The sequence below is a fragment of the Lepisosteus platostomus genome, chromosome 5, assembly GCF_059453375.1.
Source record: "Lepisosteus platostomus isolate fLepPlt1 chromosome 5, fLepPlt1.hap1, whole genome shotgun sequence".
NCBI classification, from domain to species: domain Eukaryota; kingdom Metazoa; phylum Chordata; class Actinopteri; order Semionotiformes; family Lepisosteidae; genus Lepisosteus; species Lepisosteus platostomus.
Window position 1 is genome coordinate 11,312,110 of NC_142615.1, and position 16,089 is coordinate 11,328,198.

Here is a 16,089-nt window from a genome sequence, read left to right on the forward strand (position 1 = left end):
AGTACTTAAGCACTGTAGTATCGGTGTTAAGACATACCTCTCAAAAACTGTAAATCAAGTTAAAAATATCTCAAGACCGATTCTGGTCGTAATGAAACCATGCAAGGGAGTTTTTATGTCCGTTGCAGTTCTTTTGCAACATGAATATAATTATATCGTTATTAATTTCTTGAGATACGCGATTCCATATTATATTCCCTTTTAATCAAATTCTAAAAGTATGCTTGTTGACTCCGGTATCACGTTAGTTAAAGACTTCGAAGCTTACAATGTTTAGGGAGAAATGGAATACTGGTGTGTATTTTTTTCTTTTCATGATAGGTGTCGCATTTTAAATCATTTTCGTAGTTAGAAATTATGAAACGCCCTGTTAAAAGCAAGGAAGTTTTTATGCCCGTTGAAGTAAAACAAAATGCCTGACAAAGTATGGCTTGGACAGATTCCAAGTGCTTGTACAAATGTGCTAAAGAAATTATACTTTGAGTATACAGCTTGTCCAAGGTCATCCATTATTAATACTATTAGTAATATCTTCAGTAAAGGCTTTGATGCATATATATTTCTGATAAAGGTAGGTTGTGTACTTTTGTCCAACTGAGCAATCTTGCTTTCATAAAATATACCAACATTTTAATGACTGATGATTAACATGCTGTAATACACAGTTCAAAATTAAAGGCTCAAATGCTGTACATGAGAGGTTAAGCTCCCCCTGGCGGTTTTACAAGGCGACGCCGGATAGTTAGTCACGTGACACACGTGAACTGCGTGATACCGCGTGATACCGCGACACGCCCACCGGGGTATGCCGCGAAATACCTCACCCATTTTGAATGGCTGCATCTGTACATGCTCGGGAAAGCGAATCCGAACAAACCTCATGCAATCAGCAATGGTGGTCCCAGGGTAGTGGCGCATCCTGATGTCCGAAATCACTCTCACCCCCCAGCTACTCAGCTTCTCCTTGATAGTCTCGTTTGAGATATATGCCGGGAAATGGAGGAAGGACACCACTACCTCCTTCCGCTCCAGCCAGCGGCAGTAGCAGGGTGTGCCCTGCACATCCAGCCCCACAGCCACCGCGTCTGCATGTTCCTTTGAGTCCAGAGTCAGTTCAAACTCTTTTGGCGTCCGGCGGTGGCAGGCAAAAAGAGAGCCCTCCCCACAGACGCCGTGCACAGCTGCGATAATAGCACCCGCAGACGGTTTCTCCACGCCGCTCACATCCACCACAACAGTATGCGCCCTTGCAAAAAGCCGCCGGGGGGGTCGGTCCGAATTCCTCATCCTTCTCTTTCCTACACCACTCTCCTCCTCCACTACAATAACATTCTCTGCCTCCATGTTTTTTCCTTCCATTAAAACACAAACAGGACTCAGAAAGCAACAAAAAAGCAACAAAAAAAAAACCAAAAGTCTCTCCCCTCCCCAAACAGAGCTAGGCTGAAGGGGAGGGCTTCAAAAATCAACAAAAAAAACCAAAAAAAACACAAAAATTCACAAAAAACAAAGTCTTACTAAAGACAAACAAATCCTCTTCTTCTTCTCCTTCTTATAGAGAGGACAGCTCCGTCACCTCTTTTACGACGCTGGTTTTTTTCCCTTGCGTTTTTCTCTTCTTCCCACGTTCTCTCTCTTCACTGCCTTCGTCCCCGCTCTATTTCACTTCAGCCTTTCACTCTTGCTTCCTTCCAATGAGGACGGAGCTGAAAGGGCGCTATAGAGGATCGCTGTGGAGAGCTGCTGCTGTGCTTTGACATCTGAGCTCTGTGGAAAACGATCTCAATACAATTCTGAAAAACGCGACTCCCCGAACGCCAGCCGAACAAGTCTCCACAGCCGAAGCGCTGTGTCTCTTTTCAGCTGGCGATAAACCTTTCCTCGATCCTTTGCGGACTTGTAAAACTGTTCATGATCAGAATAAAAAACGCTCACGCTAATACACAAGCACCCGTGTCTCGCCAAAGCTGACAAATAAACAGACGGACAAGCCGCACTGCACGTGTGAACAGGGGAATGAGCGAGCGGGGATAGGGCGCCTCCTGCGCTTAAAAGCTTACAGCACCTGGTATTCCCAGGCGGTCTCCCATCCAAGTACTAACCAGGCCCATCCCTGTTTAGCTTCAGAGATCAGACGAGATCGGGCACATTCAGGGTGGTGTGGCCACAAGCGAAAGCAATGGTGCCTGACTCGCTACTTGAAGCTGTGTGTGGCTGGGGCTCCGTGCCCCCCGAGCGGGACTGAAGGATCGTTCGTGTGCAACTCTTTGGAAAGGAGCTGCTTTCCAAATCACATTGCGTACCTGGATGTTGGCAAATGTGCTCCCTTGTGTTGGCTTGTCCCGCACTGGAGGAGAACAAACAAACTGCTTGGAGGAGCACAAGGCAAGTCTTCACAAGACAAAAACCTCCAGTGCACAGCACTCAAAACATTTCTGGGCTGTCGCGTGTTTATTTCAGCACATAAAGCACACCAGTCCAACATGTCGGCCGGGCGCTCTGCGCCTCCGCCCTCTTGTGGCCTTGCGGCGTCAGAGCAAGAGGCTCCTTCTCGCTGCCTTTCCGCTGTGTTGCAGAGCCCCGAGAGGGAACCTGGAGCGCACACTTTGTGGGGGGCAGGGGACCGCGTTCGCGCTCTCTTGCGCGAGTACTAAATCTCACGGCGCCAGCCAGCGGCCAGGGGACAAATACAATATCGCGGGACAGGGGGGCCTCGTCATTGATTGTTACATAAGAGACGGGGATTAGGAGGAGACCCCGACTGATTGGTAAAGGGGAACACTAACACCAGAGTGACACCCCCGGCGGCTCTTTTTGAGAGACGCCCTGGGATTTCTTAATGGCCAAGGAGGGTCGCCATCAGGATGCTGGGGCATAAGAAAGCCACACAAACCGCAGGGTGAGCGCTCCCTACTGGTCCCAGTCACACCTCTTGCAGGAGCAGCAGCAACCTGAGCTTTTCCGGGGGGAATCTCCCATCCGGGTGCCGGCTAGGCTCACACCTGCTGGGCTGCCGTGGGTGAGCCCAGTCGAGAGTCGCAGGGTGAGATCTAGTCACAGGGGAGAAACGATACAAGCGAAGGATTACTCGGCTCCCAGCACTTGAAAAGACCGACAAATGACTCGTTCCCGCCGGAGCTGAATGTACCTGCATGTGTCGTGTCGTCTTCTTCCCCCGCCACGCTGTGTTTGCTTTATTGTCTTTGAAGCCGGCCCCCAGGACGAGACGGGCTGTTCCTGTGCCCCAATTAACACTTTACAGGTGCCATTCCCCGACATTGTGGCCATTGTCGGTGGTCACACGCGATAAGATAAGGTGGAGGAGAGTGGGGCATGCCCAGCGCCAGACATTCGAAGAGGGGGCTGTGCGAGGTGAGGTGAGGTGTGACACGCCGGAGCCCTGACGCCGCTAATGCGGAGCACTTGTTGAACTGGCATTGAAAGGACGTGTGCACACGGAGCGAGCCTTCCCTGCGGCGGAGCGTGTTGTGTGCGCTGCAGTGGTGCCGAGAGAACAGCACAGAAGGCAGCAGGCTCTGGAGAGCGGGTAAGAGACGGAGCCTTGTGGGCAGGCGAGCAGGCCCATTTTTTGGAAATTGCTGAAAAGGCTCCAGTGTTTGTTCGGTGCGTGGCAGGCGCACGACGCGAGCCTGCGTAGCGATTTGTGGGTCTGGTGTTATGCAAATGAGGCCGAATTGCATCCCGGGACATGCAGCGAATGCGCATTGGCGACTGCAGATGTGTAGGAAACGGCGTGCTCGTTTTCTCGTTTTGCCCACCCTTTTGAGTGTTAGTGTGGCGTGTGAGTGTGCGAAAGAGTGGGCCCAGCAGGAGGCAGTGGCGTGCGGGGCGAGGAGCTGGGCTAGGCTGCGCACTTTGTGCTGTGGGTCCGGGCCGCTTGCAGGGCCTTATATAACTTATACTTACCTGGCAGTGGAGATACCTTGATCATCCTGTAGGTGGAGTAGTTGGATTGTTTGCTTGTTTTGTGGAAGCAGTGTTTGTTTTGCAGTTTACGAAATGGCAACTTTTGGATCCCGCAAGAATGCTGTGCGTTTTGAGGTTTTGGATGACCTCTTCATGGATCGCATGCAGTTCAGTAGAAAAGTGTTGCAGAAGGAACTTGGCTTTGAACCTCGGCACTTGGATTTCATCTTCGCTCTCCCAGGTCAGAAAGCATTTGAGGTTGTTTTTGCTACCTATTCTCTGTTTGAACGATGTGTGGATGTGTTTGAGGCAAAAAGAGGGAAAGTTCCTGCCCTTGAGAAGATCAACTTGCAGCCTCTGACACAGAGAGAGAGGAAAACAGTGCATGTTGTTATGTTCTCGAATCTGGCAAAGACGGAGGACATTCAAACCTGGCTTAACCAGTACTGCACCGTCCACCATGGAACTGAGGTTAGAGATGTTGACAGTATAAAAACAGGAGGCAAGGAAATTCGAGGTTCGTTTGCTACCGGACAATGTAAATGGAGGCTTAAGGCACCTGCCCTCTACAATCCGGCTGGGCACCTGCAATGGCTATGTTTTTTATGTGGGACAACCAAAGGTGTGTCAGCGCTGTGGTGCTGTGGGACACCTGGCATTGTCCTGCACTGTGAAATGCTGCAAGACCTGTGGCAAACAGGGACATTTATCCTCTGACTGTTCAATGCTGCCAAATTGCAATTTATGTGGCTCGGAAGGACACGTTTTTAAGAACTGCCCTCACGCCTACGCCAATAAACTCAAAATGAGAAAGGATGAGGCAGTGCTTGTTTCAGCCAAACCGGCCTGAAAATCCAAAGCAAATAACAAGTCAAACAAAGAACCCTTGTTGGACAAAGACTCTCAGCCTCCAGCCAGGATCAGTCCTGCTGTGGCTCCGGGGCCGGTGGAAGAGAAATCCACTACGCCCCCACAACTGCAGACTGCACCAGACAAGCACGAGGGTTTGAAAACCCCCGAGAACAGCGAGGACCCCTCCCCCACTCCTGCTCCTCAGAACGAGTGCCAGTGTGGGGCCCCCCGGTGAAGCGGGTCCAGCGAGGATACCCAGGATTCAGCAGAGCTGCTTTTCTCAGACTCTGCAAGTCCTACAGATGCCCTCCTCTCCTCCATCCAGTCCATCACGGAGGATCTGCAGCAGCTGGTGGGTGAGGGGGAAGAGGAGACTGGTGCATCGGCTGCACCCCTTTTCCCTCAGTGCTCCCAGGAGCTGGACTTGAGGAAAAGGAAAAATGACTCTGTTTTCTCCCCGAGCGAGGAGGAAGGAGAGCATGGTGATGGGGACAGCTGGAACCCCTGCACCCCTCCCTCTACCCCCTTCCCTGAAATGGACTCCGTGAACGCTATTACTGCTGCCACCCTGATGAAGGCTCATTCAGAGGATGGCTGGCAGGAAATTGGTAAGAAGAAAAAGAAAAAGAAGTAAATCAAGAGAGGTATAAAAGCTTTGAAGATAGGTGGGATAAAGGGCCTTCTGATTGGTCAGGGGACAATAACAACAGAACCTCTGGCGTGGCCATTCTTTTCAAAGGATGGGCATTCAAATTGAAAAGTATTCAGAGGGTCATAGATGGCAGGTTGCTGTGTGTGGATGTGGAATGGGGGACCGTTAACCTGCGTCTAATCAATGTGTATTGTCCTACTGACGTTGGAGGAAGGGTGGAGCTACTCAAAGCACTCTCTCCCCTATTGTTATGTAGCACAGACGTGATAGTGGGAGGGGATTTTAATTGTATCTTAGAGCACACAGATAGGCAGTCTAGCTCTCCGATAAAATTGGATTCCAGCTCACTGGCCCTGCAAAACTTAGTTCAAGACTTTAAACTCTCAGACACATATAGATGTATATATCCCACAATAGCAGGATATACATGGTCAGGGAGGAATAGCAGCTCCAGAATTGACTATTGCTTTGTTTCAGAGAGAGTGAAAGTTGTTGGGGTCACTCTTCAGCCTGTCTTCTTCTCAGATCATCAGGCTTTAGGGTGTAGAGTGGAACTCCAGGGCGGGACTGTCTTTGGCCCAGGCCTCTGGAAACTCAACACAAAGCTGCTAGAGAATGAGGGGGTAGTATCCCGCTACAAGGAGAAACTATCACAGTGGCTGTCCTTGCAGTGTCTGTACGAGTCAGTAGGAGAGTGGTGGGAGGAGGTGAAGGTGAGGACAAAGGCCTTTTTCATGGATGAGGGAAGGAAGGCTGCTGCCAGACGGAGAAGAGTGCTAGCCAGGAAACAGAGGCAGCTGCAGCGTCTCTACACGAGACAGTGGCTTCGATGTGCTCGAGGATATCACCCTTTTAAAAAAGGATGTCCGGAGCATAGCGGAAGAAAGTAGTCGAGGAGTGCTGTTAAGAAGCAGAGGTCAGTTCTTGGAAGAAAATGAGAAGTGTACTCGCTTCTTTTTCAGTAAAGTGGTAGGCTCCAAGTCTGTCATGGAAAGTGTAGTTGATGAGGAGGGAAGAGAGAGTACAGAGCTGAGTGCTATCCTCTCCTGCATCGAGGCCTTCTTGTCACGGACGTCCAAGGGGACTAACCGTGGGGAGCAGGAGGGCGGAAAAAGACCCATATGCTTAGCGGCGATACGGGAAAAAGGCCCGGGCTCATTAGTGCAAAGAGTTCAGGAATGCCGTATAGAAACCTGTGCCCTCAGGGAGCGGACGTGGGGCGCCCTGGTGCTAGGCGGGTCTCAGGACATCCGAACGTCAGTGCTGAGCGAGGACAGAGTGCAAGACCCTGAAATATTTAGCCAAGGGAAAGAGAGGGACAGGAAGGACAGCAGACCAGAAACTAGGGACAGGACAGAGAAGGACCGCCCTCTGGCTGCAGAGGGCGTGACACTTCTACTCAAGACTGTACAGCTCTACAGAGGTAAAGGATGAAGAAATTCATTTTTTTACCTCAAAGCTAGAAAACGTTTTGAGTGAAGAAGATAGGGAAGTACTTGAGGGGGATTTGACAGTAGAAGAGCTGAGAGGCTATGGAGAGCTTACAGAAGGGGAAAACGCCGGGTGCTGACAGGCTCCCTAAAGGGGTGTCTGCTTTTACTACTTGCACGAATGAAGGCAAAAAAAAAGCCAATCGATGTGAACGAACGGCGCTTTACAGAGGAGTACTGCCTGACTGGATCGTTGATGAACGACAGAGGCCACTCCGACCTCTTCTCGGTTTTCTTCAATGACTTACTAAGGATCTTCTTCACATTCGCCCATGCAGGGGAAGCCAGTTACACCAAAGCAAACGCAGGAAAGTGCATTTCAAGCAGAGACCAGGAGGGACTTGTTTACACCGACAGTGGGCGGAGAATGGAACAATGCGCCCAGCCCTGTTGCTGGAGCCGATTCTTGATGAGCTCTTGGGCTCACTAAGAGGCCCCCGCTGGATGCTAATCTTTCTGTTGTTCTTGCAGGTCCTGCGCTGCTTTTGAGCCGACAGAGCTCGTCCTGGTTTGCCGGCACAGCCCAATTGCAAATGATCGGCTACGCGTACAGGAGGAACGTGCGTTTGGTACAAGAGTGCACGAAGGCACCGGAAATACATTGGGAACAAATGACCGGTTGCTCAAGACCTCTGTGAAGTACAGGAGCGTGCAACACGAGGCTGTTTCCGCCCGGTCTCGAACCGGGGACCTCTCGCGTGTTAGGCGAACGTGATAGCCGCTACACTACGGAAACCTGCAGGGACTGCTGCTGGTGTCTCGCTTGCGTTTCGGGCTGAGAAAGGGACGCGTCACTTTAGGAAGGGGGTGCTGGAGAGAGGAACAAAGGGCGCGATGAAACAAAATGCCGAAACCCGGGATCGAACCAGGGACCTTTAGATCTTCAGTCTAACGCTCTCCCAACTGAGCTATTTCGGCGGTGCGCAAATCCCACAGCCACCTGCTCCAGCCTTCCTGTGTTGTGGCATGAGCGCACCAAGAGTAGCGGGAGAGTGTTGCAGGAATGTCACTCAGAAGGAAAGCCACCCAGCTGCGCCCTCTGAGCTCTGTCCAGCGCATCTTCCTCGCATGGACTCCTGCCTGCGACGGGCAGGAAACAATTAGCAAGAACAGAACGACACCCCATGGGTGTCTCATGACCGCACCTTAGGTTGTGACACGTGCAGGTGTGAGGGGTTGCCGGGCTACTTTGGAGCAGAGCTTGGGCGGAGGGGGGGCGGGAAAGCAGACAAAGAGGTGACACCTCAAGGTCTGCACGATCACAGCTCTCCGCCGCCCCAGGCTTCCGCTCGATAAGCTACTGGACACACCCGCCCCTCCTCACACAGACCGTGGAAAAGCCCCCGAGTGAGAGGGCTCTCTCTTCCTCCCAGGAGCTCTTGGACACGACGCACAGACAGGGCGCGGGGAGCCGCTGCCTGCAAACACGGCTCCAGGAAGGACTCCACTCCGCAGGAGCCGCAGAGCAGAGGAGATGAGGGCAGCTTAGCTCCTGTGCAGAGACCTGAGCTGTTGTTGCTGTGGATGCTGTCTTTTCTGCACTCGGGGTAGGAGTGAATGTTGAGTTGCCCTTAGAAATGAAGCAGAGCACTTCAACGGCACGGGTGTGTGTGTGTGTGCGCCCTGGTGATTCTGGGAGACAGATCGAACCTGGGCTAAAAGAGAGGGGGCTTAGCCCTCTTCCATTTGCTAGTTCAAAGTTGTACAACCCATTTGTATCTGCTAGGCGGCGCAGTCGTCGTGCACAAAGAACGCTTTGAAAAGCGTCAAAGGCAAGTCATTCCGAGTTGGTCGTTTGTGTTTTCCGTTCAGACGCGAAATGCTGAAATGATCTCTCGGCTCCTCGGTTGTCATTTCTGCTCCGTAAAGGGATCACAGCACGCGTCGGCTTCCAGCATGCTGGATCGGGACACGATGCCGGGGGTTGGAGAGAGCGATGTCTTCCTCGTTAGTATAGTGGCAAGTGTCCCCGCCTGTCACATGGGAGACCGGGGTTCGATTCCCCGACGGGGAGTAGCTTTTCTTTCACCTCCTTAGAGAAATGACTGCCTTTCACTTCTCTGTTTTCTTTCACAGCGTCGTGCACCTTTTCATTGCTCTCGCTTTCAGAGCCTCCGCACGGCACACGATTCGACATCAGGAAGCACATTGAAGTGAAAGCAGGAAGCGCTGCGACATGCACTGTGCAGATCCCGCCACACTAAGAGGTGAGTGGGTCTGTTCGATGCACAAAGAACGCTTTGAGAAGCGTCAAAGGCAAGTCATTCCGAGTTGGTCATTTGTGTTTTCCGTTCAGACGCGAAATGCTGAAATGATCTCTCGGCTCCTCGGTTGTCATTTCTGCTCCGTAAAGGAATCACAGCACGCGTCGGCTTCCAGCACGGTGGGTCGGGACACGATGCCGGGGGTCGGAGAGAGCGATGTCTTCCTCGTTAGTATAGGACCTGTCACCTGTCCCCACCTGTCACGCGGGAGACTGGGGTACATCAGGACACGCATTGAAGTGAAAGCAGGATGCGCTGTGACATGCACTGTGCAGATTCCGCCACACTAAGAGGTGAGTGGGTCTGTTCGATCACAGCGCTCGACGAATCCCCAATCCCCTTTTGTGCCTGGCGACAAAAGATGTCTGTTTCCGCCCGGTTTCGAACCGGGGACCTTTCGCATGTGAGGCAAACGTGATAACCACTACACTATGGAAACGATGGTAAGATGTGCCCAGCGGCCCAGTGCTGAGCTTCGCCAATGCGATTCAGCTGCTTCCAGTGCCTTTATTGGAGTGCACTGATGGACCGTGCTCTCTCTCCAGAGACCAGCACGCCTGTCATGGACAGAGCAGGAAAGGCGGCGCCACATTCTACAGCCCTCTCCACGCAATCGACAAAATCGGGCTACTGAAGTGGAGAAAAACGCCTCTCCAGAAAGTGCAAATATCATCTTGGAGACTATAAATCCTATTGCCGAAGGTCAGCCCTGTCTACCAGAGTAACCCTCCCACAGCGATGATCAGCTCGTCTCACACGCGAGAAGTTTCGGTTGGAAACAAGCGCCCCCTCTTCTCGCACGTTTTGCACGTTCGAGTAGTTTTAATGCGGCTCTTTCGTACACGGTGCTGATCTTTTGGAAAGCAGGAGGCAAAACCGAGTCGAACCGCCTGGGTGAAAACCAGGAACCCTAACCGCTAGACTATATGGCAGCGAACAACCATGCTGTTCCCGGCATCATGCAAGCAAACTACATAAATATGAGAAAACACGCAAGAGAGTTGTCACTCAGAGTGTCAAAGGGTCGATGTATACTGGGGCTCAGTTGAAATGCAACGTCAGGACTTTTCCGAATTATGTCACACGAAGAGAGCACAGCCCTTTCCGCCCTGCCGCGTGTGTCTCGGTAACTCGCTGTGATCGTATAGTGGTCAGTACTTTGCGTTGTGGCCGCAACATCCCTGGTTCGAATCTGGGTCACGGCAGAATAGGGGCGTCTGCTTTTACTACTCGCACGAATGAAGGCAAAAAAAAGCCAATCGATGTGAATGAACGGCGCTTTACAGAGGAGTACTGCCTGACTGATCGTTCATGAACGACAGAGGCCACTCCGACCTCTTCTCGGTTTTCTTCAAAGACTTACTAAGGATCTTCTTCACATTCGCCCATGCAGGGGAAGCCAGTTACACCAAAGCAAACGCAGGAAAGTGCATTTCAAGCAGAGACCAGGAGGGACTTGTTTACACCGAGAGTGGGCGGAGAATGGAACAATGCGCCCAGCCCTGTTGCTGGAGCCGATTCTTGATGAGCTCTTGGGCTCACTAAGAGGCCCCCGCTGGATGCTAATCTTTCTGTTGTTCTTGCAGGTCCTGCGCTGCTTTTGAGCCGACAGAGCTCGACCTGGTCTGTCGGCACAGCCCAATTGCAAATGATCGGCTCCGCGTACAGAAGGAACGTGCGTTTGGTACAAGAGTGCACGAAGGCACCGGAAATACATTGGGAACAAATGACCGGTCGCTCAAGACCTCTGTGAAGTACAGGAGCGTGCAAAACGAGGCTGTTTCCGCCCGGTCTCGAACCGGGGACCTCTCGCGTGTTAGGCGAACGTGATAGCCGCTACACTACGGAAACCTGCAGGGACTGCTGCTGGTGTCTCGCTTGCGTTTCGGGCTGAGAAAGGGACGCGTCACTTTAGGAAGGGGGTGCTGGAGAGAGGAACAAAGGGCGCGATGAAACAAAATGCCGAAACCCGGGATCGAACCAGGGACCTTTAGATCTTCAGTCTAACGCTCTCCCAACTGAGCTATTTCGGCGGTGCGCAAATCCCACAGCCACCTGCTCCAGCCTTCCTGTGTTGTGGCATGAGCGCACCAAGAGTAGCGGGAGAGTGTTGCAGGAACGTCACTCAGAAGGAAAGCCACCCAGCTGCGCCCTCTGAGCTCTGTCCAGCGCATCTTCCTCGCATGGACTCCTGCCTGCGACGGGCAGGAAACAATTAGCCAGAACAGAACGACACCCCATGGGTGTCTCATGACCGCACCTTAGGTTGTGACACGTGCAGGTGTGAGGGGTTGCCGGGCTACTTTGGAGCAGAGCTTGGGCGGAGGGGGGGCGGGAAAGCAGACAAAGAGGTGACACCTCAAGGTCTGCACGATCACAGCTCTCCGCCGCCCCAGGCTTCCGCTCGATACGCTACTGGACACACCCGCCCCTCCTCACACAGACCGTGGAAAAGCCCCCGAGTGGGAGGGCTCTCTCTTCCTCCCAGGAGCTCTTGGACACGACGCACAGACAGGGCGCGGGGAGCCGCTGCCTGCAAACACGGCTCCAGGCAGGACTCCACTCTGCAGGAGCCGCAGAGCAGAGGAGATGAGGGCAGCTTAGCTCCTGTGCAGAGACCTGAGCTGTTGTTGCTGTGGATGCTGTCTTTTCTGCACTCGGGGTAGGAGTGAATGTTGAGTTGCCCTTAGAAATGAAGCAGAGCACTTCAACGGCACGGGTGTGTGTGTGTGTGCGCCCTGGTGATTCTGGGAGACAGATCGAACCTGGGCTAAAAGAGAGGGGGCTTAGCCCTCTTCCATTTGCTAGTTCAAAGTTGTACAACCCATTTGTATCTGCTAGGCGGCGCAGTCGTCGTGCACAAAGAACGCTTTGAAAAGCATCAAAGGCAAGTCATTCCGAGTTGGTCGTTTGTTTTCCGTTCAGACGCGAAATGCTGAAATGATCTCTCGGCTCCTCGGTTGTCATTTCTGCTCCGTAAAGGGATCACAGCACGCGTCGGCTTCCAGCATGCTGGGTCGGGACACGATGCCGGGGGTTGGAGAGAGCGATGTCTTCCTCGTTAGTATAGTGGCAAGTATCCCTGCCTGTCACGTGGGAGACTGGGGTTCGATTCCCCGACGGGGAGTAGCTCTTCTTTCACCTCCTTAGAGAAATGACTGCCTTTCACTTCTCTGTTTTCTTTCACAGCGTCGTGCACCTTTTCATTGCTCTCGCTTTCAGAGCCTCCGCACGGCACACGACTCGACATCAGGAAGCACATTGAAGTGAAAGCAGGAAGCGCTGCGACATGCACTGTGCAGATCCCGCCACACTAAGAGGTGAGTGGGTCTGTTCGATCACAGCGCTCGACGAATCCCCAATCCCCTTTTGTGCCTGGCGACAAAAGATGTCTGTTTCCGCCCGGTTTCGAACCGGGGACCTTTCGCGTGTGAGGCGAACATGATAACCACTACACTATGGAAACGATGGTAAGACGTGCCCAGCGGCCCAGTGCTGAGCTTCGCCAATGCGATTCAGCTGCTTCCAGTGCCTTTATTGGAGTGCGCTGATGGACCGTGCTCTCTCTCCAGAGACCAGCACGCCTGTCATGGACGGAGCAGGAAAGGCGGCGCCACATTCTACAGCCCTCTCCACGCAATCGACGAAATCGGGCTACTGAAGTGGAGAAAATCGCCTCTCTAGAAAGTGCAAATATCATCTTGGAGACTATAAATCCTATTGCCGAAGGTCAGCCCTGTCTACCAGAGTAACCCTCCCACAGCGATGATCAGCTCGTCTCACACGCGAGAAGTTTCGGTTGGAAACAAGCGCCCCCTCTTCTCGCACGTTTTGCACGTTCGAGTAGTTTTAATGCGGCTCTTTCGTACACGGTGCTGATCTTTTGGAAAGCAGGAGGCAAAACCGAGTCGAACCGCCTGGGTGAAAACCAGGAACCCTAACCGCCTTACTATATGGCAGCGAACAACCATGCTGTTCCCGGCATCATGCAAGGAAACTACATAAATATGAGAAAACACGCAAGAGTGTTGTCACTCAGAGTGTCGAAGGGTCGATGTATACTGGGGCTCAGTTGAAATGCAACGTCAGGACTTTTCCGAATTATGTCACACGAAGAGAGCACAGCCCTTTCCGCCCTGCCGCGTGTGTCTCGGTAACTCGCTGTGATCGTATAGTGGTCAGTACTTTGCGTTATGGCCGCAACAACCCCGGTTTGAATCCGGGTCACGGCAGAATAGGGGCGTCCGCTTTTACTACTTGCACGAATGAAGGCAAGAAAAAGCCAATCGATGTGAACGAACGGCGCTTTACAGAGGAGTACTGCCTGACTGGATCGTTGATGAACGACAGAGGCCACTTCGACCTCTTCTCGGTTTTCTTCAATGACTTACTAAGGATCTTCTTCACATTCGCCCATGCAGGGGAAGCCACTTACACCAAAGCAAACGCAGGAAAGTGCAATTCAAGCAGAGACCAGGAGGGACTTGTTTACACCGAGAGTGGGCGGAGAATGGAACAATGCGCCCAGCCCTGTTGCTGGAGCCGATTCTTGATGAGCTCTTGGGCTCACTAAGAGGCCCCCGCTGGATGCTAATCTTTCTGTTGTTCTTGCAGGTCCTGCGCTGCTTTTGAGCCGACAGAGCTCGACCTGGTCTGTCGGCACAGCCCAATTGCAAATGATCGGCTCCGCGTACAGAAGGAACGTGCGTTTGGTACAAGAGTGCACGAAGGCACCGGAAATACATTGGGAACAAATGACCGGTCGCTCAAGACCTCTGTGAAGTACAGGAGCGTGCAAAACGAGGCTGTTTCCGCCCGGTCTCGAACCGGGGACCTCTCGCGTGTTAGGCGAACGTGATAGCCGCTACACTACGGAAACCTGCAGGGACTGCTGCTGGTGTCTCGCTTGCGTTTCGGGCTGAGAAAGGGACGCGTCACTTTAGGAAGGGGGTGCTGGAGAGAGGAACAAAGGGCGCGATGAAACAAAATGCCGAAACCCGGGATCGAACCAGGGACCTTTAGATCTTCAGTCTAACGCTCTCCCAACTGAGCTATTTCGGCGGTGCGCAAATCCCACAGCCACCTGCTCCAGCCTTCCTGTGTTGTGGCATGAGCGCACCAAGAGTAGCGGGAGAGTGTTGCAGGAACGTCACTCAGAAGGAAAGCCACCCAGCTGCGCCCTCTGAGCTCTGTCCAGCGCATCTTCCTCGCATGGACTCCTGCCTGCGACGGGCAGGAAACAATTAGCCAGAACAGAACGACACCCCATGGGTGTCTCATGACCGCACCTTAGGTTGTGACACGTGCAGGTGTGAGGGGTTGCCGGGCTACTTTGGAGCAGAGCTTGGGCGGAGGGGGGGCGGGAAAGCAGACAAAGAGGTGACACCTCAAGGTCTGCACGATCACAGCTCTCCGCCGCCCCAGGCTTCCGCTCGATACGCTACTGGACACACCCGCCCCTCCTCACACAGACCGTGGAAAAGCCCCCGAGTGGGAGGGCTCTCTCTTCCTCCCAGGAGCTCTTGGACACGACGCACAGACAGGGCGCGGGGAGCCGCTGCCTGCAAACACGGCTCCAGGCAGGACTCCACTCCGCAGGAGCCGCAGAGCAGAGGAGATGAGGGCAGCTTAGCTCCTGTGCAGAGACCTGAGCTGTTGTTGCTGTGGATGCTGTCTTTTCTGCACTCGGGGTAGGAGTGAATGTTGAGTTGCCCTTAGAAATGAAGCAGAGCACTTCAACGGCACGGGTGTGTGTGTGTGTGCGCCCTGGTGATTCTGGGAGACAGATCGAACCTGGGCTAAAAGAGAGGGGGCTTAGCCCTCTTCCATTTGCTAGTTCAAAGTTGTACAACCCATTTGTATCTGCTAGGCGGCGCAGTCGTCGTGCACAAAGAACGCTTTGAAAAGCATCAAAGGCAAGTCATTCCGAGTTGGTCGTTTGTTTTCCGTTCAGACGCGAAATGCTGAAATGATCTCTCGGCTCCTCGGTTGTCATTTCTGCTCCGTAAAGGGATCACAGCACGCGTCGGCTTCCAGCATGCTGGGTCGGGACACGATGCCGGGGGTTGGAGAGAGCGATGTCTTCCTCGTTAGTATAGTGGCAAGTATCCCTGCCTGTCACGTGGGAGACTGGGGTTCGATTCCCCGACGGGGAGTAGCTCTTCTTTCACCTCCTTAGAGAAATGACTGCCTTTCACTTCTCTGTTTTCTTTCACAGCGTCGTGCACCTTTTCATTGCTCTCGCTTTCAGAGCCTCCGCACGGCACACTACTCGACATCAGGAAGCACATTGAAGTGAAAGCAGGAAGCGCTGCGACATGCACTGTGCAGATCCCGCCACACTAAGAGGTGAGTGGGTCTGTTCGATCACAGCGCTCGACGAATCCCCAATCCCCTTTTGTGCCTGGCGACAAAAGATGTCTGTTTCCGCCCGGTTTCGAACCGGGGACCTTTCGCGTGTGAGGCGAACATGATAACCACTACACTATGGAAACGATGGTAAGACGTGCCCAGCGGCCCAGTGCTGAGCTTCGCCAATGCGATTCAGCTGCTTCCAGTGCCTTTATTGGAGTGCGCTGATGGACCGTGCTCTCTCTCCAGAGACCAGCACGCCTGTCATGGACGGAGCAGGAAAGGCGGCGCCACATTCTACAGCCCTCTCCACGCAATCGACGAAATCGGGCTACTGAAGTGGAGAAAATCGCCTCTCTAGAAAGTGCAAATATCATCTTGGAGACTATAAATCCTATTGCCGAAGGTCAGCCCTGTCTACCAGAGTAACCCTCCCACAGCGATGATCAGCTCGTCTCACACGCGAGAAGTTTCGGTTGGAAACAAGCGCCCCCTCTTCTCGCACGTTTTGCACGTTCGAGTAGTTTTAATGCGGCTCTTTCGTACACGGTGC

General features: G+C 53.0%; 7 non-coding genes across 7 annotated transcripts; all 7 read right to left on the reverse strand.

Annotated features, from left to right (window-relative positions):
* Window positions 1-2,053: 2,053 nt before the first annotated feature.
* LOC148663479 (5S ribosomal RNA) lies at window positions 2,054-2,172 on the reverse strand. Its single transcript, XR_015938078.1, has one exon. It is a non-coding gene; the product is annotated as a 5S ribosomal RNA (ribosomal RNA).
* Window positions 2,173-7,584: 5,412 nt separating this feature from the next.
* Window positions 7,585-7,657, reverse strand: trnav-aac (transfer RNA valine (anticodon AAC)). Its single transcript has one exon. It is a non-coding gene; the product is annotated as a tRNA-Val (tRNA).
* A 109-nt stretch (window positions 7,658-7,766) lies between these two features.
* On the reverse strand, window positions 7,767-7,839 carry trnaf-gaa (transfer RNA phenylalanine (anticodon GAA)). Its single transcript has one exon. It is a non-coding gene; the product is annotated as a tRNA-Phe (tRNA).
* Window positions 7,840-10,963: 3,124 nt separating this feature from the next.
* On the reverse strand, window positions 10,964-11,036 carry trnav-aac (transfer RNA valine (anticodon AAC)). Its single transcript has one exon. It is a non-coding gene; the product is annotated as a tRNA-Val (tRNA).
* A 109-nt stretch (window positions 11,037-11,145) lies between these two features.
* trnaf-gaa (transfer RNA phenylalanine (anticodon GAA)) lies at window positions 11,146-11,218 on the reverse strand. Its single transcript has one exon. It is a non-coding gene; the product is annotated as a tRNA-Phe (tRNA).
* A 2,773-nt stretch (window positions 11,219-13,991) lies between these two features.
* trnav-aac (transfer RNA valine (anticodon AAC)) lies at window positions 13,992-14,064 on the reverse strand. The gene has a single exon. It is a non-coding gene; the product is annotated as a tRNA-Val (tRNA).
* Window positions 14,065-14,173: 109 nt separating this feature from the next.
* trnaf-gaa (transfer RNA phenylalanine (anticodon GAA)) lies at window positions 14,174-14,246 on the reverse strand. The gene has a single exon. It is a non-coding gene; the product is annotated as a tRNA-Phe (tRNA).
* Between the last annotated feature and the right edge of the window lie 1,843 nt (window positions 14,247-16,089).